The sequence below is a fragment of the Dermacentor andersoni genome, chromosome 5 (assembly GCF_023375885.2).
Source record: "Dermacentor andersoni chromosome 5, qqDerAnde1_hic_scaffold, whole genome shotgun sequence".
NCBI classification, from domain to species: Eukaryota; Metazoa; Arthropoda; class Arachnida; order Ixodida; family Ixodidae; genus Dermacentor; species Dermacentor andersoni.
Window position 1 is genome coordinate 75,673,242 of NC_092818.1, and position 27,493 is coordinate 75,700,734.

The following is a 27,493-nucleotide window of genomic DNA, read 5'->3' on the forward strand; positions in this document are numbered from 1 at the left end:
AAATAGGCAGATATAGCCTGTGACGAAAATCCCTTTGTCGGATAGCTTAAACCGGCGTAGTGCACCAGCATAATTTGTATACGAGAATACACGGAGCTCACACGGTGTTGTATCGCAAATATACTACCTGGCAAAACAAATAAAAGTACAGTTTTTAAGCGTCAGCTCTCTATAGAGGCAACACTCGCCAATGCAGTATCTTGAAATAGACATCTGCTCGGTGCTCTTAAGCAAAGTGTTATCAATCTTTCTACCACCAAAACAGCTGTTCGAATGTTTAGACTACGACGTTGCGTTGGCATAACAAATAGCAGACCATTATAACGCACAATAACCTTAGTTTCAGTGCAGATCGCCACCAGCATTCCAGGTCGACTACATGTATATTTGCGTGTGTGTCAGCTCAGGTCAAATATATTTGCATGTCCGGTACAAGAGTACGTCGTAGCTTTCGAATTTACTTTAAGGGACGTTGACGGTGTGCACTGCACTTTGGGAGGTGAGCACTTGGCGTGTGAGCCTATTACATAGTTTTTAGATGTTTGCCGTAATGAACCCATAGTGTTCATCATTACAACAAATGGTGTTTCTTATAGTGCCCGAGTCATACTTGAGCTCGAAGTATGCGTCCAGCGCACGTGATCACCTCAGTTCGTTCTTGTATTTCTCGTATATTTTTTTCTCGGAAAATAATAGAAATATCAAATTTCTCAGCAAGATCGCATTTATGGCCAGGCACTTTTACTAATACACTTGATACAGTTGTTTGTTTGGTTTGTCTAAAAAAAAAAGAAGTAAAACTAGGCTAGAAATTAGCACCGCTAACTATCTAAGCATGAGCTTTAAGGATGCAAAGCGTACTTAAATTATGTTGTCTCGACAGCTGCGCACGCTTGCGTCACGGGGGACCTTGTACACTCTCATTTATCGAAATGACGTTTCGCTGACACTGTGCTATGATTGCGCATACGCTCGACACATCTCGAGTTTTCGGTCAAACACCACCAAAGTGGGTGAAGTCTGCCGATTTCATATTCAATTCAGTTGCGCTGCCGTCGATCTTGGGCTGTTACACAAACAATTTCCAAGTTTCATGAGAAGTGAAGTCAAGTAGCACGGTCATGCAACGCTGAACGCATTTATACAGCTATTTTCATGCTTGTGAATCGACTGCAGGTGAACGTGCACTTCGTCGTTAAAGACAGCTAACACCAGAGTTAACAGCCCAAAGATGGCATCAACTAAACTCTTCCGTAAATACTAAAAGAAATGTGTGACCGATGACTGGACGAAATCTCTGTCTTCAAATACAGCAACAACCGAATCCTCTAGCCATTTGACCGCAATCAAACGCATGTTTCTCTCGTGCTAAAATTGATCTCTAGAACGCTTGGCACGTGTGACCTGCCAGTTTCTGTCATTATGCCCCTCCTGACAACTAGCGCTTTGAGACGTTGTGTTAGGCTGCACTGCCTTCGGGATCGGCCCAGATGTTTCGCAAACGGATAGCTACAAAGTTTGTGAGGTACATGTTTAATGCTCTCGAATTAAGAACAACAAAAAGGATAGAATAGATTGAGGGACCATCACCATAGCGTACGTCTCCGTCTCAAGAGAGAACTTCGGCTAGGACATGAATTGGTTGCCGTCAGTCGACAACCGGAAGTCCACACGGACAATATGAACGACGCCGAATGTCTATCGAAAGAGGCTAAGCAAAAGATTCAGCCTCAATTTTAAATTCAAGCGAAAGCAAAGCAGTGCTAACCACAAGATCTTCGTTTACACTTGTTAGAAAATAAATATGCTCTGTTCAGTATGCGCATAATTATTTCGATTCTGCAGTTTCTTTTTTTTTACGATAAGACCTTTTCTCTCTTACCACCAAAGGCGCGATCAATGGTGACGAAGCGGGCCCCATAGAAAACGATCGATACGTTTGGTGCATGGACGTCTACATGTCATGCACTTTTTTTTGTTCATTTAGTTACTTCACTCATCATCACGCCTGTCTGCGGAAGCATGGTTAGTTTGCCTCTTATGAAGAATGCTATCCTGCCTAAAATATAATAACAAAAGAATTCATGTTGTGCTGAAAGTGAACCAGAGTTACTTGACCCCAATAGAAACCATTCAACATCTATATAACACCGCGGCTGCAGGAATGGGCTAGGGGAACTTAATTTATCCAGTTGCGTAAAACCGGCTGGAAGTACTGACGATGCTATATGCAGTTTATTTTCACGAAGCGATTGACAAAAGGGACTGTGGAAGTGCCATCGTAGAGGGCCAACCGTGAGAGAATTATTTGCTGTTAAGCAAAAACATGCTACGCTTCCTATGCCACTCGAGAGACGAGAACTATAATTGACGGTATCACGCGTCTCGCAGAGCAGTTACTGTGTGTCGTGAACAAAACAGGAAGGAAAGCAGGTTGCTCATTGAATTAGTTGTCCAACACACCGGGCTTTTCAAGGTCGATTTTTACACTATTTTGACCACATTAGTTATGAATCTCACCGAGTACGGATGTCATGCGTATTATTCAAATTCTGGCGTCACGAAGCATAGAAAACAGAATCAGAGTTTCGCTGTCTTATTCTGCTTGAGTGTCTTATCCTGTGCTGCGGTACAGGACTCGAAACTGCTATGCGGGCATCCTCTTCTCGGTATGAACCACATGGCCAATGTTATAGCTAGGCAACAACACGATTAAATAAATATTAGAGCACAAATAATTCCCCCTTCAGCTCATAACATATTGTAGACTTGAATTGACCTAAAAGGGAGATGCTACTAAAGTATGTTATTTTTTGTAGTCGATATTTGAAAATACTGCAATTCATAGTTTTTTATGTCGATCTCAAATATATCATTACTTTTTGTGTTATTGCTACATTGTTTTAGTTATGTCCTACACAAATGCAAATTATGTTGATTTTTAGAGGCACTTTTCTGTGTATAAAAATTTCACGAAAAGCATCATGCTGTAGCTTATTTAGCTCGTTTGTAGACCGCAATCTGCTGATATCCATCGTGACAGCACGTAGAATTACTGGAACTATTAAAAAAAATATAAGACACCTTAACCAACTTTTTTCACAATCCCATGAAATTTAACCTTGCACTTTCGCACCTACTGCCAAGATATATTGAAATTCCAAGTAGATATCAGCACTCTACGTATCTTGAAGCATAAGTTCGTTAGTATAGGACAATTATAAGTGAACAAGGTTACTTTCATGGGATTCCGAAACATCTATTGTTGGCGTCTACTAATCTTGCACAGTTCCACTAATTATACGTTCAGTTTGGATAGATATCGACACTCTTGAGTCTACAACGAGCTAAATGAGCTGCAGCACGATGCTTTTTATCAAAATATAATACACAAGGAAGTGCCTCCAGAGATCAATATATTTTGCAGTCATGTAGTAGATAATTAAACAATATAGCAGCTACACAAAAACTAACGACATATTTGAAATCTACATTAAAGATTCTGTGAATGACAGTATGTTCAACTCTCTAGTACAAATAATCAATTTTTTTCGAGTAGCATGTCCCCTTAGGCACCATTGCGATTACCTTACCAATCACAGGTACCACAAGAGCATTGTGCAACCAGATCACTTAAGGCGAAACCACAGTTTATGCACTTGGTACTGAGATCGGCCATGTCGAATGAGCATGTTTTTTATATACACAATGTATCCACGGGCGACGCATATCATGAGACAAAAATACGGTGTAAAACAAAGAAAGTTGAGTGTATTTCACGGGTACTCCCAAATATACTAACGAAGGTTTATCAATATATTCAAAAGAAAACTTAAATACTGATGCACTCTGTCTGTGTCCACCTCTGAGACCGAAGCCTGGAGGATAAAAGAACGCGCAGTGAAAGCAGAGAACCACGCAGTGAGCTACAAGGAGTAAAATTATGGGCGTGACATCGGCAGATAAAAAGGCACTAGTGCAAATATAGACACAGACCCTAGCAGCGTTTCCTCAAGTAGACAGACCACTGAGCAAGACATTTCTCGTTCTTCTTTCAACAAATGTTATCACACAACAATTTAACTGGTTTAGTTTGCACCGATGACTGTTTTCGTGCTATGAATCTTTAGATGTTTCTCATGAATACAAATCAAAGCAACAAAGAAGATGAAGTTTATCTGGTCTTTTTAAAGTGCCACTTGGGTTTTTCAGCTTCTTCAAAAGAGTGGTTCTTGAACGTTTGTGACCGTCTGTCTTTCAATTTACAAGCAGCTCTGTGTTCATCTGCAAGAAGTAATCAAGCTGAGATGTGCAACTTTGCGTGCAAGGTTATACATTATTTAACTGATGAGTGTAAACAATAGCTCTTGCGCTCTGCAGTGCAGTCGCTGCAGCTTTTTTACCATACCACGGAGCAATGATACTTTTTTTTTATTTTCTTAGTATTTTTTGTATATTTTAAACACTCAGAAAGTGCACGTAGTTAGACCTACCGAAAACGAGCCGTAATCGTAAATAGTCATTTTAATTTATATTGGGACATGCGGGCTTCATACAGAAACTCATATGATCATATAGGATTATGGTTACAAGGCATAAGGGGCAAACGTGCTCTTTAAGTAAGTAATTGGGGAATATAGCAGAAACTTTCTTTCGACCACCTTCGCATCAATAAAGCTTTTCGAAACAATCCAAGAAATGGTTACGGAAACATTGTTGTACACGCCAGTCTACGTGCGAAAGCTTTGAATGGCTTGTACGTTACCATTTTTTTCTTTCAGAAGGGTAATTTCCTGGGGCTTGCTTGGTTCGGGAATTAGCAAAAATCTACCGATGTGTGTTATATTTTATAACTATTAGCTTACTAGACGTTAAATTATTAGTCATGTTATCAATGGTGTAAATGTGAATTTCTTCCAATATATGGCCTTCGATATGCACTGGCCACATGTTCAAGCCAAATACAATGCCTTCATTTCTCGTGGTGCTTTCACACCAAATACTGAAAACCGATTCAATGCCCCATTTCCTTTTCTGCCCGTGCATGATTAAGTCCAAACAGCTAAAGAACAATTGCTTCCAACTTAACTTTGCAATCACACCAAGCAAAAAAGAAGTTTGAAACAAGTTAACTCCTCTGTTAAAAAAGAGAACTCGATATTTTTGTCTGTAAATTCGGTCTTCCCAAAATCCGAGCATCGCAGAAAACGCACATCAAGCTAAGCATACTGCTACGACAACATAGTGGAATTTACGTGTGCTCATTGACTCAATTAAAGAAATGATAAACTGATGGAAATAATAGTGGATGAAAAAACAACTTGCCGCAGGTGGGGAACGATCCCACGTCTTCGTATTACACGTGCGATGCTCTGTATGTCTCGTTCTGTTGCAGATAATATATTTATATTCCTTAAGCTGGATTGTTCACAGGGGCGGACATAAGTTGCACAAAGAAATTCAAAACAGATGTTCAGCTACTCAACAAAAGCTAGCTAATTAACTTCCCAATTAATTGTTTTGCGGTATATATTGCAATTTAAAAATCGCAGCCGGTGAGCTTGCCCGGCGAATTTGCTTGGAACGAATTTCTAGAGTGACACCACTTGGGACACATGCGCCATCAAACTCGCCGTAAATGCGCACTGTTGGTCCACTTAATTTTTCCAACCCGAACGCTATTTTACGCATTGAAGCACAAGAGTAACTGCAACGTCCATGTATTTCGTCCCACACTTTGGGGAAATAATATGTCAAAACTGCATGGCGTCAGCCTGGAAATTAATTTCAACTTGATGCGTCTCGCAAACTGACTTGCTACATCGTGCTAATAATGGCCTCCGCTTCCAGTAATTCGGCTCGACGACAACAATTATGCTGCCTGCCAGAGGCGGTTGTTAAAAAATTCGTAGAACTAAAAACTATCCCTCTGTTTATAAAGCGACCAGGCTATCATTGCATCCCATTCGCCGATATATTCGTTGCGCACTTCAAGAATGGTATACCTGCAAACGTTACGCCTTCTTCTCCGACAAGGTGCCGTTGTGAGAGCAATATTACTATCAGTAGTAATACTGTTAGCAACAGCGTAAACGATTACATGTTATTGCACCACGATTTCAAAAATGTTCATAATTTTTTATGTGCAAAACATATCATCAGCTGGGAATGGCAAAATGTTCGACCCACAAAAGCTATATACTACAAAGTACCATGATTATTTACGTACAATTACGACCGAGTGATTAAGTTTGAAGTGTTTCCGAACACAATGAAAATTGGCCAGGCTTTAGTTGCCCATAAGAAAGAAACGTACAACGAATTAAATAGCTACAGAATACGGACTTATCTCGGTGTTTAGCAATTTTTTCGAAGACGGGATGAGTCATGTATAGGCATTTAGACAGTTTCTGTTTCTCAAGGGAGTGCATTACAATCAGTGCTGATCTTGTAACAAAAAAAAATTTCCATTAATAAAAACATTTCTGCACAATATCAAGAACGAGCTTCTTACTCTAGTGATTCTAAGAAAAATATCGAAAGACGTCTGGCTTCATAAACCGCAATGTCTTACTATGTAAACCTGAATTATATGAAACTGTGGGTAGTTAACAAACGCTAATTCAAAAAGACCAAGGTAAACGTTTCCAGTACACTTTGCTGCGTGATAACAAAGTCACACAACATAGCTGTTAACTGTTATCTTCCACTAGAGTTGATTGTAGGCAGAATGGTAATTACATGCATAAATTTAACAAACATTCCATCAACGAGTGAAACAATTTTAAAGGATGATGGCATTAACACTTTCTTTTCGGCTCCACAGCTTAAACAGCTCAGTGAGGCTTCAAGCATACGGTTAGCAGAATTTACTTACACCAGTATAAACGTGTTACTAAGAAAACAACGTTTGTGTTCTTCTATCCGAAAGGACCAAACTATATTTTACCCAACTAAACCTCGCGAAGCAGAAAATTGTATAGAAAACGACAACACAGAAAGCAGATAAGCTATACGTTTTCGTGTGGCCTTTCAGATATATCTAAGATGAACTAGCTGCATTCACAACGCACGTGTTAATATTGCGATGTCAGTAAGTGTTGCACAGGCCTCGTAACCTCCTTCCACGTCACCTTAACGATCAAGTATATTTTTTCCCTTGGCTAATATCGTGCAGCTTATTGATTTTTATAATGGGTACCTCCTGCTCCATATGCAGGAAGCAATTTCTGCGCTACTTCAGTGAGCAACCCGAATTCTTCAAGTTGTTGGCGAGCATTAAAGTGTTGTGGCACTGACGCACGGACGCAACCTACCACCTGTCAACGACTTTCCTCGCATATTCCAAGGCTTGTTTCAGAGAGCACTCGGGCAGTGTTATCGCTGTCGTACAATACAGCCGTAAAAGAGTTTTAAGGGAATAATGAGTGGAAGGGTCTGTAATGGCGCTAGTCCGCCTTTAATATCGCCATTCAAACGCGCTTCTGTTCACTGCGGAACTTCGTAATCAGCCTAATCTATGTCAACTGCAGTGGAAATGTCTGTCCCTGCAATCTTGAGTTACTTTTGTCTTAAGCCCCAGCTGACTCCGTCCTGTGCCTGCAAATTGATTTTTACTCGCTCCATGATGTTGAACATTACCTTTGTTTTTTTGCACGCTAATTATCAATTCAATGTAGTTGCACAACTGCGTGAGCTACAAGTGATATACAAGTATAGTCGGTATCTCTTAAGTACGATAGAGCGTTTATTCAAGACTAGACCGACCATAGCCCATGAAACAAACTAACAACTCCTTTTTGATACAGACAAAACGTAACCAGTAGAATAAAACAGAAAAGGAAAATGTGAAATTTGTGCACGGACAGAATCTGTTGGCGCGGGACAATCAAAATTGGCCGTCTTTTGATCGAAGATGCTTATTTTTTTAGAGGGCTTATGCTTAAGGAAATGATAACAGGTTTTTCGTAGCGAGGTACTTTCTTTACTGTGTCAATCAAGTGAGGTGTTTGAAAGCTTTAGTATTTTCCTTGCATACCGTATGCGCCCTGTGTTATGCATATGTACACCCGTGAGCAAGATTATACGGACTATACGCGATAAAACTAATTTTCTCCTTTATCTGTAAATGCAATTTGAAAGTAAAGATTGCAGTCCAAACTTGGCATTACGAATTTTCTAGTGCACTCGTCAGTTTTTTTTATGCGTGTTAATTACGAAGAAATTCTTTTTTTCGGCGACCCTGTGGTCCGTATACTTTTGCTCACGAGTGCACATAACGTAAATGTGAGTCATTTGAACGCAGCCAGTTTGGTTTGCACGGGTTATCTATGGTCATGTCTGACAAGACCACGCATCTTCTGACCTTTCGCGCATTTATTAGGCTTAATTGATTTAATTGTGTATAATTGGTTAACGCGCACATTTTGTAACCTTTTCTCAATCTGAGGCCAGCAATTTGCGACGAGGCTTTTTTCCGTCTTTTTTTTTTTCATGGCGTTAAAAATGACAAGACCGCGTTCTTCCAAGACGTGTCACCCTTATATGTATGCTCACCTTCATCGTTTTCCCCGCTCTTGTCGTCATCAGATTTCCTTCGAACGAAGAGCCCTTTCGTACTGCCCTAGGAGACAGCGAACCACACAATAGCTCATGACTCTCTCTCGCTGCTCTTTTTTTATTTTTATTTTTCTGCAACTCGGGTGGCCCAAAACACGTCCATCTGCGCTGCTCCACAAACCCGCTTAGTCTGGCGAGCGAAGCTGACACAGACGCCGGTTGTCTGAAATGTAGCGCCGACAGAGCCATAAAGAACCGATGGCACACACTGCCTCGACAAGCCGCGCCCCGCCGCCTCGGGGCCAAAAATGGCCAGCTAACTGGCGTCGCCTGGTTCCGAGTGGAAAGGACAGGGCCATCTTTTCTGGCACTACGCACGTACACACTGGAGAAAATTAGTGTCTGCGCTCGTCAAACATAAATCAGGCCGCGAGAACACGTGAGAGGACCATAAAAATGAAACCGTCAACTCGGCTTGCTTTCAAGATAGAAGACGCGACACATCACAGCCGCTGGTTGCAACTTCTCCGTGGAGGAGACGTCTGCTGGACGCCAGCCATGGCTTCCTAAGGCTTCATGGTGTGTCACATTGAACAACGTGTGGCAATACAATTTAGAGACAGTGATGAGTTCAAAGGAAAGCTATGGTATGCCTTTGGGCTTGGGCGAGGTTTATTAAGATTGGGCTTTTCGTACTTAGGTACTCTGCATCCTTAAAACGGCTCTTGGTAGTGTTTAAGCTATAACCCATTTGAGGACAAACCGAAGCCTCATTCAATTTTGCATGCTAAAGGTATGGCTTAATTGCTTGCACGCGGCGACTGCACGTACGTTTGCTCAGCGTTCACATGTCCTTTATCTGTTAATATTGAACGTCACCATAAATACGGAAAGGCATTCTTGTAAAGTACAGTGGAGATAATGGTTGGAAGTGGACACTTGTGACATCCTACTCCACGCTGAGGAAATGCAATGAGAAGAAACCGAAGAATAAGCAACAGAAAGATGAATGGAACGATAAAATACTAAACAGCGCCAGCGATGTGTCCAATGTCTAATATGCGTGTTATACTAAGTCCGCATGGCTGTACGACTCTCGTGCTATCACCACGAACCAAACGATGGGAAAGTCATGCTTGCTTTCGCATACTTTCAGTCATACTTTCGCGATTTTTTTTGTTTACAACACTGCCACTCTCGATAGAGCGCGTAACAGGTCGGCATAACGAGCGTACATTGCGCAATAAAAATGACAATACATACATACATACATACATACATACATACATACATACATACATACATACATACATACATACATACATACATACATACATACATACATACATACATACATACATACATACATACATACATACATACATACATACATACATACATACATACATACATACATACATACATACATACATACATACATACATACATACATACATACATACATACATACATACATACGTACATACATACATACATACGTACATACATACTGAACATGTATTTGCGCGTGTGATTTGCAACAGTTTATACAATAACATACATGACGAAAGAATGTTCGCTGAGTAGTACATATACATGCTTCATTTGAACGTAAAACAGGAAAGCGTACAATAAAATTTAACGCACACAAAAAAGGAACAAAAATACAATAAAAAATAAAGGTTATCAAGTGATTAAAAAGAAATCCTACCCGATGGAACAGTCAGCATGTTGAAATACGTAAATGTGCTGGTCATCAATTTATAGCTAATGCCTCTATTTTCATACGGAACTCAGACAGAGAGTTAGTACTTGTTGTATAGCGATCGAATTGGTTAGGTTTCCATATTGCAGATAGAAAAAAAAATTTTCGTTTATATGCGTCGACCTTGTGAGAATATTCTGCCAATGTATGTAGTTGGTCATGTCGGCGCTCATGTGACTTTGAATGAGCGACATATTTAGACTGGTCAGTTTTATAAGTATTGCAAAGTATTTCAAAAGGAACTATAAATCGGGCCTGTCTCGCTCTAGCTTCCAATGCTTGAAGGCCAGAGGAAACCAACAGGTTAGTAGGGCAATCCGCACGTTTTGAATTTGTTCTGAATGAACCTAACATCCTTACGTTAAAGTTTCTTGTTTTTTAATTCTAGTCTTTAAATGCGGAAACCATACTGTATTAGCACACTCTAAAACAGGTCTCACGGAGGTCGTGTAGGCTGGAAGTTTGGTGGAGAAAGGTGATAGTCTTAGGCATAGCTTAAGGTAGAACAGCTTGCGCAGTGCAGTGATAGCGAAGCTTGTGATGTGAGTGTCCCACTTCAGATGAGATCTTAACGTAATACCTAATTATTTGTGGTCTCTTACTATAGTTTTGGGTTGTTCATTACTAATATAAGTGTAATGCGAGGGTTCTTTCCTTCTTCAGATGGTCATGGTCGCGGATTTACTGATGCTAACTGCTGCATCTGCCAATTATTGAACCAGTCTGCCAGCATGTTAAAAGATCTGTTAAGTAGAAAGTGATCATTGTGACTGTTAATTTCTCTGTAAGTAATGCAATGATCAGCAAATAACTTTATACTGCGCTCTACGTTACTGGTCATGTCAGTAACAAATGTTAATAATAAAACTGTCTTAAGCAGAGATCGCTGCGAACTTACGGACGTTACAGGTACATTTTTAGGTGGAATGTATTCTGTTAGCGCGAATTGGTATCTCTCGAACAAAAAGTACTTAATCCAGATGATTATGCCCCTTTTACAAGCACGGTTTTTAGTTTTGCTTTAGCTTTTTTTTTGTGGTAGACAAAATCAAATGCTTCAACCAGATCAAATAATATATCAGTTTACTGGGGTTATTGATAGCACGTGCAAGGTCAATAACTACTGTGGTGAGCTGAGTAACGGTTGACAAACCGCTACGAAAACCATATTGATTAGGTGATAGGTAGTTTATTGTCTCTAGAAAATTAGTTATCTGTTTCAGAATTATATGATCGAGAAACTTACAGGATGTGCTTGTTAATGGCATTGACCTGAAATTAGATGGCGTGTCTGTGTCTCCCGATTTGTGCATTGTAATTACTATGGCGACTTTCCAATCATCTGGTAGTTTGGAAGTTAAAAGTAACTTGCGACAGATCAGGCTGAGGTACGTGGTACGCAATGCCGCATACCCATTGAGGAAAATGTTAGGGAATGTCCTCAAGGCCGTTAGCCTTTCCGGGATCTAGATTTAGGACGAGTTGAATTCCGGCGTCAGCGATACATGTCTATGGGACCAATACTCGCACTAGTAGCCGTTCCGAGGGGAGATAAAAAGCCATTATCTCCTTTGAATATTCAGTGGAAAAAAAATCGTTGTTTATTTCCTCCTTTTTTCTGGCGAGGGCATGGACGCAGAAGACGTGCTCATGCGAAAATGTTTCCAGAAGCTTTGAGAAGATATGCCGTGTTAACAGTAGTAGATACTTCTAAACCCATTTCAGAAAAAGACTGTAACTCATTCACAAGATAGGTCGATATGCTACCTTCGTCAGCTCTCGCAAAGTTAGACAATTTTACTACAGGTGGTGTAGTTTTTAATGAGCTATGCGATGGTAGCAGACATAGTGGCATTTGGTGATCTGATATACCCTCAAGTAATATGACCCTCGCTTTGACTTCAGGAAGAATTAAAGCTAAGAAATGTCTATCCTAGAATACTTGCTGTGGAACGTTGTGTACATGTAGGTTGCAACACGACCTGTTGAAGGTTGAAGATAAGCATGAGATCAACTAGCGTATTCGAGGCAAATAATGTGTGATGCATTGTGGCCCAGTTGAAGGCCTCGAATGTTAAAGTCTCCCATGAGGATGACTCCCGAGTTGCGCCCGTGTTGTTGCATGAATGCCCGCATGACCTGCGGATGGACCTCCGGTAAACACATCCGCTGATGATTGGATTGCCATTGCACAGAATCTTGCAAAATGCTGCTTCAGCATCCTCAAACCTTGGCAGCAACACAAAAGGAATGCATTTTTTTATTAGTAGGGCCACGCCCGCGCTTCGACTTGATCGATCTTTTGTAATCACTGAGTAGTTTGGTGACGCGATTTCCTGGCTATGATCTGCGTACGAGAGCCATGTTTTAGTGACGCTACGTCAGAATCACGATCGAGTAAAAGGTCTTCAAATGGGTCAATTTTATTCAGTACACTCCTGGCGTTTATGTTCGTGAGTGCTAGTTCCTTGACAGCGCATTGCTGCGAGTGACTGGCCGGCTTACCCTTCGTCGTTTTTTCTTCTTCTTTTTTTTATAATGACACTTTAGCATACTTTTCGTCACACCAGACCTATGGCCGATTGGTGATGTACAGTTTATATGGAATGCGAGAGGCATTTTGTCATGTTTCTGACTGTTTTCTTTCGCGCTATCCCGAAGGTTCTTTCTGATTTCCCTCAAACTATGCTACAGGGCATCGCGATGCCCTCTGACGTTCTCTGCAGAGCATCTGTGAGATCCGAGGCCTGTAAATACGTTCCTTGAATTGCATCTGTGTAACGAGTGGAAGGATAGAAGTGATAATACGTCCTACAGCACCTATAGGTTGCGGTACACAAAGCTTAGTAACGTCTCCTCCTGGAAATATTATATAGGAAATACTTCATCTATTAGCAAGTGGCCGTTACCCTAAAGGCTATACAAAAAATGTCAAAAAAAACAAAAACATCGTTATTGCATTTTCAGCTCAGTCCGACCCGGCGCTTCAGGGCAGAGTTAATAAACAGAATTGGGCATTCAACATGCGAGATTGTATGAAGGCCATGTGAGCGTGCCGGGGAAGGGCCCCATGCTGCAAAGATACAGCCACTGCGGGCCAGCAGCTTAGGCTAACCTAGCGCACAAGCATCGCTCATCTGGGCTGATTAGCACTGAAACTTAAATTTGGGTCATCGGAAGTACACAAATTAATTGTACATGAATTCAAGAACAACCGTAGTTAAGCTAACATTCTGTTGCATATATACAATAATTACATCCTTGAGCATAAGCAAGCGTGTGCAAGAGAAAAGTAGCAGCAGAGAGAAAACAGTATAGCGCGAAGTTGCAGCTATTAATTTTATGAATTTCAGTATTAATAAGAAAAAGCAAAAGTGTGACTGAGCAAATCACCGCTAGTGTGAAAAGATTCTGACTCGCAAAGAAACAAAAGTTTGCTTTCTAAGCACAAGTGTATTCCCAATATTTCAGAAGGTATTGAACACGCTATTTTGCAGACACTAATGGAGCGTGGCACTCCTAACATTACTTCCTTTCTTGCGGCCTAATAATTCAAACAGACATTTTAAGGCCGTGATTAACTAAACTCTAGTATCGCACATCCAATACACGATGCTATTTCCTTGCCCTTAAATGCATACGCGAGTGAAAATATTGGTTGTTTTTCTAATAGGTGGTTAATACTACACATTTATGAGCGAATAACTGAGAGACTGATTTAAAGCAGAGATATATTTACAATGTGAGAATAACAAGGTGCTCCGGCAGCTTGGTTTCGAAATATTGTAATTTCTCACTTCTGGCACAATTGCACAGAAGAAAAAAAATGCAGTTTAACGGCAGAGCTGAAGCAAATTTGCAAGCGACTTGCAAGGTGACCGAAACAAACGCCGCCCAGGAAAATATAATTTGTTGAAGTCGCTCATAGAAACTGTCTGACGACGGAGAAATAATTTTGTTATTGCCTTTCGTTCAGCACGCGTAGGGGTCTTGTATTCAGAACGCTTAATATTCCGAACTTCGCCAATGTGGAGCCCGCTAGGGGGTAAACCGCCACTGATGAATCATTGTAGCAAGCGGTAAGACATTGATGAGAACACGCACAGCAGTGTAACTTGTGGTTACAATAATTTTTCGAAATCATTGAGAAACGCCTAATCACGCTCAAGATTATGGTTTATATACTAAAAAAGGAAATATTGGCGCTTCAAGAATTCAAGGAAAGCTACGCTGCACTCACTGAAATATTACGTAGCCGTTGTTGAGAGCTATAACGAGACCTCTGACACGTTCTTGAATGGTGAGCATACGCATATTGGTGCACAAGAGGCGAGGCAATAGCGGTACTTTGCGCCTGCTTTGAAGCACTAGGACCTAAACTTCCAAGCACTGGGATACATGTGTGCGACAGCGAACAGATATCGATGCGCTGAAACGAACCACTGTCGGTGTATGGTTCGCGAACAATTATACTGTGGTGTCGTGAGTACTGGAAAGTTATGTATACGCGTGACAGTCAAGGTGCAGATTTCTTCTTTTTTGAGTGTGTGCAGCCAGATGCCACGTGTTGGATAAACAGCAGCCGTGAAAGAACCTTTTCTTACCGATGACTATAGTTCACCCTATCTTGTGCCAGATTACTTCGTTGGGTGCCTCTGAACTTACTGAATTCACCACACCAGCAAAACCACTGCCCTTCTCAACTGCGTTCCAACTGCCTTGGTGTCCACTTTGTTTGTCGTGTTATGTTATCTCTGCTGTCTCTGATAAATTACCGGATATCTTTTGTAAGCAATGCATGACGTCCCAAACTACACCTCCTCCTTTTAACTTCAGCTACATGATCGGCTACACCTAGCCATCCTCCAATCTATACTGACATATTCCCGACATGTCATGAGCAGCTACATCGCTCGTTGTCTCGGGCTTATATCTATATTTCCGTCTCAGGCTTATTTTGCTACCATTTTGGTTCTGTCATGTTGGTTAGTACTGGCGGAATTCACAAATTGGGCACTTTTCTTCTCGACAATTGCAGCAGGCTACGACTCTTGATTTGAGAATACCCGCGACATAATCCCCATCTCCTTTTTTTTATTTGTCTGCATAGTTACTACTTCTGCATGATCCCCGCTTCATGTGACGACTACATGGCCAAGGCAAACATACTCCAACAGAGCTTCGAGAGGCTTGTCTAGCAATCACAAATTTTCGTTCCCTTGCAAGTGATTGAACATTGCATGAGTTCTTCGCGTATTCATTCTCAAACCCTTAATCATTGCCGTGGTTCAAGTTCTCGATCTTACGTATTTTGCCGTATACCCGACTCCCAGCTGAAACAAACAAGGAGCACGCGCACAAAGCAATGATCTTTAGAAAAGAGAAAAAGTGCAATTAAACGCACTGTAGCATACTGCTACGTACAACACTGGTCCGGTCACAAAAGATGACGAGGAGACGCCCAGCACGCTGGCGCTGCGCGAGCAGTGCAATCGGTGGAATCGGGCTTCCGCCTAATTGGTACGGGCTCGGCTAAATATATAATTTGTGGACACCAGGCACCAGCGTTTGTGTGGTTTTTCTTCACTCACAACACTGCGTTATATCGTCAAAGAAAAAAAAAAAAGAATTCAGTGCAAACAAACTATACCACTGCGAATTTAGACCTATTATGATCCAAGTTACTGAAACATGCAGAACATATTACAAATTCACAGTACGACAGGAAATATTACAATATATCAGCGAATTAAAAGATTGCTTGAATTTGTTAGGTTTCGGGCTAATGGCGTAAAAACACTGATGCGCAGTGCATTATGATGCTCCGGAATTCTGCTAATATGTGGCCTCGTGCACTGAATTCTAATAATAATGAGATCTGCTTTGCAGAACTGTCACTGTATTGGAGAACTTCGCGGAACTGTCACCGTCTTGTTCAGTGAGAGCTTCTTTCAGTGTTTCGTATACACATCATACTGTGACTTCAGAAAATAACGCAGTGCAACGAGAAAGCACACGCGTAAAGATTCAGTTAATTTGTTATAATAACGAGCCTTCCAGGCATATCTTGATGTGCATGTGATGTAGCTTCAGGCCTCTGCAGTTGGCGGGACTTCGCATATTGAAATGCAGGCATTGTTTATCTTTTTCTTCCGGTGGCTGTTTATTGCCGGCTAAACACTGTTACAAGGTTATTCTTCGGTGCAAGACGCGCCTGCATGTATAAGAACTTTCCTGAATGTTGTCGCCGGTTCTATAGCGAAAAAATATCGTCTAATCAGATGGCGTGCGCGAAGTGAATAGCAATGAACATTCAAAAATGTACCCAAGCACCCGTGATTGTGCTGTAATGTAGGATGAATCACGTATAAATAGCCCACACACTTCAACCAGAGATCTGATTTAGACTGCCGGCGACCATGTTTACCCCTTTCGTTGTGCTTTAAGTGTTGCTTGTTTTTCTGGGAACAAGTTCGCCCTATTAAGAGTTAACTCACACCCTTGGCAGAGTCTGTTCCTTCGCCGTCACGACAACGTGACAATATTTATAGGGTAACCAAGTACAACACCCGAACATATACTTAGTGACACATTATAAATGCGTATTTTCTAAACATAAAATATTATTTATCCACAATATTGTGGAACTGTTCTCCTTGATCGACATTAATATTTCCTTTTTGGTCGTTGAGCCTCGATCGATTTCGCGTCTTCCTGTCGCCGACTTGGAGTTAGCTTACAACTCATAGCTAAAAAAAAGCAAGAACGAAATGTATGCGAAGACAACAGAAACGACTAGACCTCATCGTTTCCATTTGTAGTGCCCGGTTTGTTACACTACTAACAACTACGAACTTGGCGAACACGTCATTTTGCAATGTTAACTCTGCGTATAGCCGGCGAATGCCAATGCCGTTAGCTTATATAAAGTTTGGACGTCTGACAAGACAGTAAGTAGTTGATGCAGCGATTCCGAAAGAAAGATGGTCGTAATAAATGACTCTTGTAACGCACGTGTAACTGCGGACTGCTTGCACGAAATACACAACTCGTAGCCTGCTTTGGCGATGCCAAGATGCAATTTAGAAGTTCCGAAATATTTGCCTTGAATCTACATTACATCTGTGATAATTAATCAGTCTAGCCCATTTTGTACGAGCTGCAAATTCGCCAAGACAATATTTATGTTCGTCTTTTAAACCGGGGATTTCGCGCTATAAACATACGGACAACAGAAGTATAAGTGGACAGTAGAAGTGTTATGCAGTAACCCCGTATTACAAGATGAACTTCCACTAACTAGCCCAACTTGCTGCTCTGCTCAATATTTAAGTTACCCCATTGCAGGGAAGCCTCTCATTAGGCGCCGTCGCTTGTTAGTAATGCTGTTAGGAGTTGACAGCAGCGATTTATTTCGAAATCGAAATAACGAAATAATCATGGTTCGGTGAGTGCATGTACTTAGCTGGCTCTGAATTGCTTAGCTTAAGAAGGAAACGTTGCTGATAAATTTATTATCCACATTGGATAAAGAAAGGTGTGTATTATGAAAAAATACTAGCAAAATTTAGGATGTCGCAAGTAGAAGCGTATAGTGCATGGCTCAAGCGGTGCTAGAAAGTCTATTGGAGCACACTATACGCTACATCTTACGGATTTCAGAGCCGAGCATTCTTTCCCTCATGACAGGCACTTTTTGGCAAGTAAGTAGATTCCTATCGCACCTCGTTTTGTGCTTCAATCTGCAATTAAAAAAATTACATTCCCGATGATGAGATCGAAACTGTCGCCCAGCACAGAAGATTGATGTCGTAGACATGATTCTCTAGCGCCAAGGCTGACTTGGAGATGATTGGCACGTGCGACACATCGCTTAGCAACAATATTAATTTAACAAAAAATTATGTTCTGTTCCTGCATTGTTGGCGCCTGCAGGAGCACGCTACAGACACATAAATATAACGCGATAGTAATTGTCAACCTCACCAATGTCATGCGTCAAGTCGCATGGCAAAAATTTGCGTATAAAACACAGAGCGCGCCCTTTGCACCCATACTGTACCATCTTCGGGATGGTCCAAGGTCGTAACGGAACAGGTTGTAATGTTTCTTCGCCGGAGTAAAATAAATTAGTGGCCACGCCATTGCCGTCATCTTCCTGCTGCCATCACACCCACTCACGCCACACATACATAATTTCTCGCCTTTCAAGAAGGTGCTCGTCCATCTGGTCGCGCTTTCCTGTATGCATGACCCAAACGGTGTTAGATATCCATCTATATACCTACTGACCCCAGACTGTCGCGAACTTCTGAGAAGAGGCTCCAAAGTTTATAGGCAAGAGGGAGTGCGTCTTGGCGACCTCCGAGCAACCTCAAGTATAACCTTGTTGTCCCTGAGGCTAGTCATCCACTTTTTTCAGTTAAACGAAAAACTGAAACTTGTAGTCGCGTCTGCCGCATTTTATCGCAACCTGAAGGACATTTTTACTAAGCAAACCCTTTAAACAAAGAAACAGAAGTGAAATACACATGGTTCTTCAGCATCATGTAACATGATTACCGAGCTCTAAAATACGTGAAATGCATCTGTTACCTTCCTTGGATGCTGACAAGATCCAATATTGAACTGTCAGTCGAGCTGATTATGTGCAAGATAAATACGTTCATGACAGCTGCCAAGCAACTGGCACTATACCAGATTTACTCCTCATGTCCACAGTATATCCACGCGTCAAAAACGAATCACGCCGAAATAATTCGTCTGCATCCATGCATTCATCTTACCAGATCTGAAGCAATAACAAACGTTTAAATTATGCAAAGGGACATCTTCTACCTTTTCCTAACTTTTTGATATCCCATTTGCCTTGGGCTTCATATCGTCGGTATATAGAACGGACACAAATATATTATTTTTAGTGATTCTCAAGCAACCCTCGCGTCACTAAAGAGCAGGGTCCTACTGCGTTGAATGTATACGCATATCAAACCATGAAGAACACGCACAAATCCAGGGCAAACATCTCGTTTGGTCAGAAATCACAGTGCTCAGAGTTATTCTTTATAGACCCTAATATTAAAGTGTTGATTCGGCCAAAGTTTACCGACAGTAGAATTTTAGTTACTTTTTTGTACCGCCTGCGGCCTGGCACAGCATTTACGCGTGACGTTTCTACACTGGGTTCGAAGATTTGCTAGTCTGCAGTATCATTGTGGCCTGGCTGACGAAAATGTACAACACTTCCTTCTCGAGTACCGAGGACACGATACTGCAAGGCGAAGACTAAAGGATGATTTAAGGTTGTTAGACCATTGAGCGTTGACTCTGAATAATGTACCTGGCCCATGTCCAACAAAGGGGCTACAGAAAAGAGCACTACCGGCATTGAACATCTTTTTGGAAAATGCAAAAATTCCAGTCCCATAATAAATGTTCGTTGATGAACCCACTAATATTTTTTTTTTAAATACCACCGGCCGTGCATGTGTAGCCGCCTGGTTAATTTGCTATATGTCGCTATGCGTCCTGTTGTGTAGGTGTGTGTAGGTGCGTCAAACTCTCAATTTATATGCGGGATTTCACCATCTGTTGTGCCCTTCTACTTGTTTACGGAACCGTTTGTGTCTCTTAGTGTCCCTTTACTCTTTAGTGGGACTTCCTTTATTCTTGCGCGCAACTTCGCAAATGTGTGCGATATTCGACTGTCTCCAGAGTTTTTCAGTGTTTTCTGTGCCTTTAGTTTTGCTTGCCTTGCAAAAAGGGTGGGCGGCGCGAATAACTATGTACGCATTGTTAAAGAAAGGAGTCCCAGAGTTCATGAAATCTGCATAATGTGTGTGTGTTTTTTTTTTTTTTTACCGCTGTCATCTTGCGACACATTTTTAATGCATGCTCAGTGCTGTAAAGAGTCAGGGAGGACGAATATTCTAAGTCTCGAATACGAATCGAATATTACACACTAATAATTTGTACTCGTATTCGAAAATGACCCATTAGATATTTTCTAATATTGAAACTAACCAAGTCCGGTTACTGTTCTCCATATGCTAAACAAAGTATCGCAGATTAACGCAGGTCAAACGACTACAAAATTTCCGAAGCAATGCTCAAGCAAACTGGATAATGCAAGCTTTGTTTTCGGTTTCGTGGCGGAAGCCTGCCTGACAACCTCTAATTTTTAATTGTAGTCTATAATCAAGTGTTTCTTGCAGACTAGCCATGTAGCAGTTTTATTTTTACTCTAAAACCAGACTTCCTTCCCTTTCAACGAACACTTTTGCATATATTTCTACAACGAATAAGTCCTCAAGAATCATTTTCATTTCTTTTTCTACAACTATCGATGTTTTTTTTTATTTTAGAATATATTGAAAGCTAGTCATATAGCATTCATTCATTCATTCATTCATGGAAAACTTGTTTGAAACCGGGCTCTCGAGATGTTGAGAGGCTATTCGTGTAGTCCTGTTAAAGGCTGTTCGTAATATTACGTTTAAAATTGATCCTAATGGTCTACCATTGTTGGCTGTCTTCTTTTCACTAGTCAGTACAGGCGTGCTACCTCATTATGCCAAAATAAATATTTCTGCTGTAAATATAAACGGCGTGCGTCTGACTATTCGATACTCGATACTTACTATTCTTATTCGATTCGTACTCGATTCGTGCTCGAAAAAGTTGATATTCGCCCTGTGTGTTTTGTGCATTACACATAGCGCCATATGAGTAAACATTCCTTCTTTATTACATCGGGTATAGCATGACTCTGGCAGTGTATTAACAAGTACAATATGGTACTTTGTTATAAATAACTTATAGTTAAAGCTGTGCTCATAAATAACCTTGAATTTTCTATTCCGTCTTCGGTTAAATGGAGAACGGTTTATGCAGAATTTGCAGCACATGTTAGTTATCTAATTTATTCCAAGCGAAATTATATTGATGTTTTACTTTCGGCCACACCAGCAACAAAATTGCCAGGAAATATGCAGATACGATGCATACCTTTATATATGTGAAGCAAAGCTTGATTGTAGTGGTTAACCAATTTATGTACAACTTAAATGTGATGTGTTGATTCATGTTTATTTTCATACTGCGCAACGTTTAATCGCTTGCAATGGTTATACTACTGCGCTGCACAGGTCATAAGATTAGTCGCGTACAATGTTTATGTTTATGCGCTATAGCGTTCCCAAGCTATGCCGCGATGCAAACACTCTTTACATCAGGTGGATCCACAGCGTATATTCTAATATGACCACGCAGTGATGTCCTCAGGACGGAGGTGATATGTATGTTACGCTTGTCGAAGGAAGAATGGTGGTAAGAAGCGTATATGCACAGAGAAGTATGAGGAGGGCAGGAGGGAAATGGGCAAAAAAATTTTCGCTTTAATAGCAGCGGTTTTGATACCAACTCGTATGGGCTGTCGCTAATTTTTGGGTGATGGGGAAAGAACTAAGGGTATCATAGTAGAACTACTTTGCTAAACACGAGAGAGTTTAAACCAAACTGTATACTTGAACGTAACGGAATTATATGGCGTGCTTTCAATGCAGGTTGAACGATGAAGAAGCTTTCTCCGGCGCAAGAATCCTGGATACTGCACCATAACGATGCAAATATATGCCTTTTGCTGCAGAAAATGCCTCCAGAGACGCGTGAGGTGACGTCGCTTACGACCACAAGCAACGTTTCACACTCAAGCTTTCCCCCCATCCCCAACACCCGCTCCCAATCAACCTTTCGTCCTTCATTGATGGAGAAAAAAAGAACTGCGATTCGCGATGTTCTGTCCAAAGTGACACGTTACAGCTGTGTGCGTGTGGTGTGCGTGTGTGTTTTAATTCGCTTCACAACGGCAGTGTGTGACTCTTGACGGAGGGGATGAAGACTGGACGAGATAAGTATTACAGGTTCTGGACATTCTTTGGACGTCGGCCTCTTCTCTTGCGAACGCATAAAGGTCAGTGTCATGTAACCCCATTTCTTACAGAAAATTTACGTTACACTACGCAGGGCTTTTAGCCTGAGCCAGTTCGTGCGTCTTGCACCTTCGCTAAACAACGCCGCTGAACGGATCCAATGAAATTCGCATTTAATGGAGCCATCACACTCTTTTTTTCTGCTTTGCTTTCGGCATCTGTTCGTGTACATATGTCGCAGTACATTTTTCTTTGTCGTTTCCCTAGCATGCTCTTACAGAACATCTACATTGGAAACTTCACCCAGCAGGAAGGTGACATTACTCTTTGAATATAGTGCAGCAGTTATTGGCCGACGTACATTATTTATTGTCCAATATATTAATTAACTTGATAAATTAGATAAGCTGCGAGTCGATCTGTAGTAGACTCCGGATCGCTTCTCGCTTTTAGAACAATTTTTCGAGAATCAAGGCAGCGAGGTCAGGTGAATAAACTGCAGATTGATTTCTTCGGGAGATGTGGAGCGGTACGGGATATTTACCTCACAAGCAGTCAAATAACGGTGCCTTCTTTCCGTCATAGTGGTTGTTTAAAGTTCGCTAAGTATAAATATCTTAAGCTTTTTAAAGTCGGTACAACAGCAGAAAGAAATTGAAAATTGATGAAACTTGCGGTAATAAGGAATCCGGTGTCGAGAAGTCATGAGCCGCGAAGTCAAAGCTCCTCTGAAATTATGCAATGTGTTCCCAGCGCTAATAAAAACGAAACACAGACGCGAAATTCGCCGGATGGGCGATGGTCCTGTGTATTTCGCTTCGGAGTTTCGTGTCCCTTAGTACTAAAACACCACGTTTCATAATGCCACTAACCGACTCACACAACTTACAGCAATAGCTCTTCTAATATACGCTCATGATTCGCACTTTCGTAAGTGCTAAAAAGTTTCGGACATTGCTACTGATTCATGCATTTCCGCGAAGTTTTTTGTACATAACCTCTCTTTCTATCAAAGGAAAATTCCTTTCGGTTGGCAAGAGCCAAAATGTGCAGCCATTGAGCCAATCAATGTATACGCTGTCTCTTGCAAATGCTACGTATAGCAACAAAGTTGGAATGAAATCCCTAATAATAGCTTTTGATCATGTGGTTTGGCTCGTGTTTGTAAGAACAGATACACAACATCGTCAACAACGTACCACAAGGTGTCCCTCGTGACGTTTTTGCCAACGATGTCCTTGCAATTATTAATCTATCAGCTCAGCACAATATGATTGTCTACCATTCCGTGCTTGTTTTGTGTCCCGAGGAGCACCTACTCGGAGTGGGGTGCGCGGTAAACGTTGGACGACTGGGATGGTGTTAGCGATGAAGTGTCGAAGATGCCTGCCCTGTTGTGTTGAAATAGATCAAGGCCGGGAATATTAAATCTATCATGTCATGGCAGTAGGAAAATCTTACCCCTCTAGAGCATGCAAATGGGTATGGTGAACTTCTCTCTTCCCTACGCCCCCTTTTGAATGCATAAGGTATGTGGGCTTAGTGCGAGTTCCCAACTTCAGCCTTCGAGGGTTAATATTAGTCCAGAATGATGTTATCATAGCCTCACAGCATAATATAAGCCGAATATTGTCATACAAAGGAGAGTATTATGTAGCTGAACGGGTTAGACAAGTTAAGCGAACCTCTCCGGTTGGCTACTGAATATGATAACACCAACAGCATCTTAATGCAATATACCAACGCTTATGCCAAGACAACAGTGACATAATGGTACAATTGTAGACTACACTAGTCCTCAAAGAATAATCTTTGACATTGGAAAGACATGATGCGCAAAAAGAAAGTCTTTGTGGCTACTTAGAAATGCGATTTACGGTTCAGCAAGCGGTATTCTTCGGTTAATTGAAGTATATGTTTAACGCGCAACAAGAAAATATTTCTAGGGTTTCCGTGGCTCGTAAGCATTCACGTTTCACACTGCGCCAACAGCGTCGACTAGTAAAACGTCGCTGTCTCGTAAATTGAAGTGTATGGCTTGAGGCTCGAAATGAGTGCATGTGCTTAATTTCAAATTGACAGGCAAGGTTCTTTCTGCCACCATGTAGATATTTGCTGCTATATGCTTTAGAAGTTGTACTGCAGTCGCGCACAGCACACTAGCGTAGTGCGGTGATAGTAATAATGAAAGATAATGTTGCGTCATATACTAATTCAGTGCACGAATAAGCGACCAAACAATTAACTGAACGAAAATACAGGCTCTGAACGTCTTAGACACTCTGTCATAGATTTCATCAGACATTAAGTAAGATCAAAGTCAGCGCGTGCGCAACTTTTATAAAGCCTTCCGTACGCTAAACCGGCAAGCTTCCGAATCTCAGTCCACCCCCTCAGTTCTGCGGCCACTTCTTATCTCAGCGCCAACGTTCGAAGCGTAGGGCGCTCTGATGGACAAAGTTGCTCTACGGAGAATGAAATCGGGCTTCGCGACTCCGGTGAGGACAAGTCTCATTGCGCGCCGCACCGGCGACCAGAGGCCCCCCCGTGGCCGGCACAGGAAGCTCCCTTTCGCCATGCACCAACGCCTGCAAGCCTCGTCTGCTGCTGCAGCCGCGCGGGTTTTTACGGGCCCACATTAAAACGCCGTAAAATCCTCGTGCGAGACGCGGTGGCAGCGCTCCTTCTCCCTTTCCGCACGCAGCACAGACAGGTGCACACGGTGTACGGACCCTTCCTACATACACGTACACGCCCGTACCGGGGACGCACAGGCAGCCGTGGTGCGTTTCCGTATGCGTGAGTGTGTGTTACAGGCTTAGTTACACCAAGGCCGGTATGCGTGTCTGTGCGTTACGTGTGTGCGTATAGTCCGCGCTTATCAGAGTTCCGATGTGCGTAATGTGAACCGCTATATATACGACGGTTTTCGCGCGTTCGCGCGCGCTATCTGCCTGTTTCAACGGCGTGTTCTGCACGGTTCGCTGCAGGAAGCGGACAGGCGAGAGTTTCCGCATTGTTTTTTGCTGGTTTTTCCTATACATATATATATTTTTTATCTATGGGCTCGGTTCGTTTGTGTCGTATGTATTTGTCGTCTGCGGTCAGTGCGTGTTTAAACTGCTTTATCGGTTCGTCCACACGTCTATGTGTATTGCGTATAAATTGGTGTGCAAGTGACATTTGTGGCTTCGTCTTCGACGTGCGCGATTAACGTCTGCAGATAAATACGCGAGCTGCAGGAAGTTCGTTCAAAGGCTCTCTGGGACGTAGCTGCGCTTGCTGGTTGTTCAGGAAAACTTCAATCCTTCGAGACCCACGAGTGGTCCGGTGGTCGCAGTATAGGTATGAAGGATTTTCAGCCGTTATATCTTGGGATAAACATTCATGCTGAGCAGCTAACACCTTCTCAACTTATTGTGTTCGAACGACAATTAGCGAACAAAGAGAGAGAGGGCAGCATTATTCATTCTATGAAAGCTTTTGCCGCGTTTATATTATCTTGAATCCCAGTCTGCACAAAGCACCGCCGCAGTAGCTCGAGGCTCTGAGCTCGAGGTCACGGGCACGATACCTGCCGCGGCGACAGCATTTTGTTGAGGGCGAAATGCAGAAACACTCGTGTAAACTTAATTTAGGTTCACATTAGAGAACCCCAGGTCGGCAAATTTATTTCGGAGTCCTCCATTACGGCGTTCCTCATAATCATAACGTGGCTTGTCACTTAAAACACCAGAATTTAGTTTGCACAAAGTTCTATGCAAAAAAACAAAAGAGAAAAGAATGTCAATTCTTTTGCGCAGAGTATAATAAAATATTTTCGGAACGTTATCTATACATGCGTCTGTAGCGAGAGTTTTTTTTTTTTTTTTTTTACAATTTCTTTGGTTATTGTCGCGAATTTACAACGCTACTTACAGCAGAGGAACTTGTCTCGATGCTGTTTCCGGGTAATTAGTGAAGTTAATTGAGTTATGCGCATAGGTGCTTATTTGTTAGTTTGCCATGCATTGTTTGTTCGTTCGTTTTCTTTTGTTTCTTTGTTTTCCAGGTAGCACACGGAAGGTTCTGGTACGCGACTATGAAATGAGCCAACAAAAAAAAAATAAAAAATAGAAGATGATAACATGCTTGTAGCTTAATCCAATGTAAGGTTCCCTACAGCACGTATACCAAATGTACCATGTGCCTTTTCTCATATGTGTGCAATTGCCACAAAACTCACGCATGGCAAACAATCGCCTAAAATTGTATGTTTCTAAAACCGAGTGAGCACCTCAAGGAATGAATAAGGGTAATCGGAACATGTATATACTAATAGGCACTAAATTATTTCGCGGGCACATTCGTAACGGGCACGTACCAGAATAGAACTCATAATTAGGTGCACGTCCATTTATTTATTTATTTATTTATTTATTTTATTTCTCCACAAATTGCATGCCGTCATTCATTTGCATGCAGCCGTAGCGCATTTGCATAAATACCGTAGGCGCCCCCTTTTCTTCACCGTGCAGGCGAATAAGGTCGCAAGGCCTGGCTTCCTGACCAATGAATAAGGATTTTGTCAACTTCATGTTATGTCTGCCTCACCAGGTTCCTGGCAGCATTATGGAGAGCTCAAACTTCGCAGTTTAGCGTGCATGAATGCGATTCATTATAGCGGCGAATTGTATAAGGTAGCCTTAGACTTTGCACCACATGCTGTTGTTTCCATTTCGACGAACACAAGTCCGGAAGGTCGAAGAAAAGCAGTAGGCGAAGGGGGTAAACAGAAAATGTTCGTCTGCTCGTCGGGAAATTCTGAGTCATAAATTACACCACCCTTTCTTGCTAAAGTGTCACAGCAAGAAACGCGAATTGAGAGAGAGAGAGAGAGAGAAAATGATAAATGAAAGGTAGGGAGGTTAACCAGGACTGAGCCCGGTTGGCTACCCTACACTGGGGAGAGGGAAAGGGGGACGGAAAGATTAAAAGAAAAGAGAAAGTCCACTGGAGATATCAGTCGGTCACTCAGTCCGGATCACAGACGTTGACTCAATCCGGTCGCTTTCAAATATCGCAGCAGCGCTTTTGTGGCCTTTTGTAGCTGTGATATGCGAGGCCATGATCCCAAGATCTTGTTCAAGGTGAACGGCTTTCCATCTAGCTGATTGAGAGCTCTGCAGAGGTCTTGCCTTTCATTTTCATAAGATGGGCAGTAGCACAGTAGGTGTTCTATGGTTTCCTCGACACCGCA

The 27,493-nt window shown here is 41.8% G+C and overlaps 1 long non-coding RNA gene across 1 annotated transcript in view; it reads left to right on the forward strand.

Moving 5' to 3' along the window:
• Window positions 1–21,975, forward strand: part of LOC129385010 (uncharacterized) — a 189,732-nt gene extending 167,757 nt beyond the window's left edge. The window contains exon 3 of the long non-coding RNA XR_008612539.2: window positions 21,889–21,975. This is a non-coding gene — a long non-coding RNA (uncharacterized lncRNA). The remainder of the gene's footprint in view (window positions 1–21,888) is intronic.
• The last annotated feature ends 5,518 nt before the right edge of the window (window positions 21,976–27,493 follow it).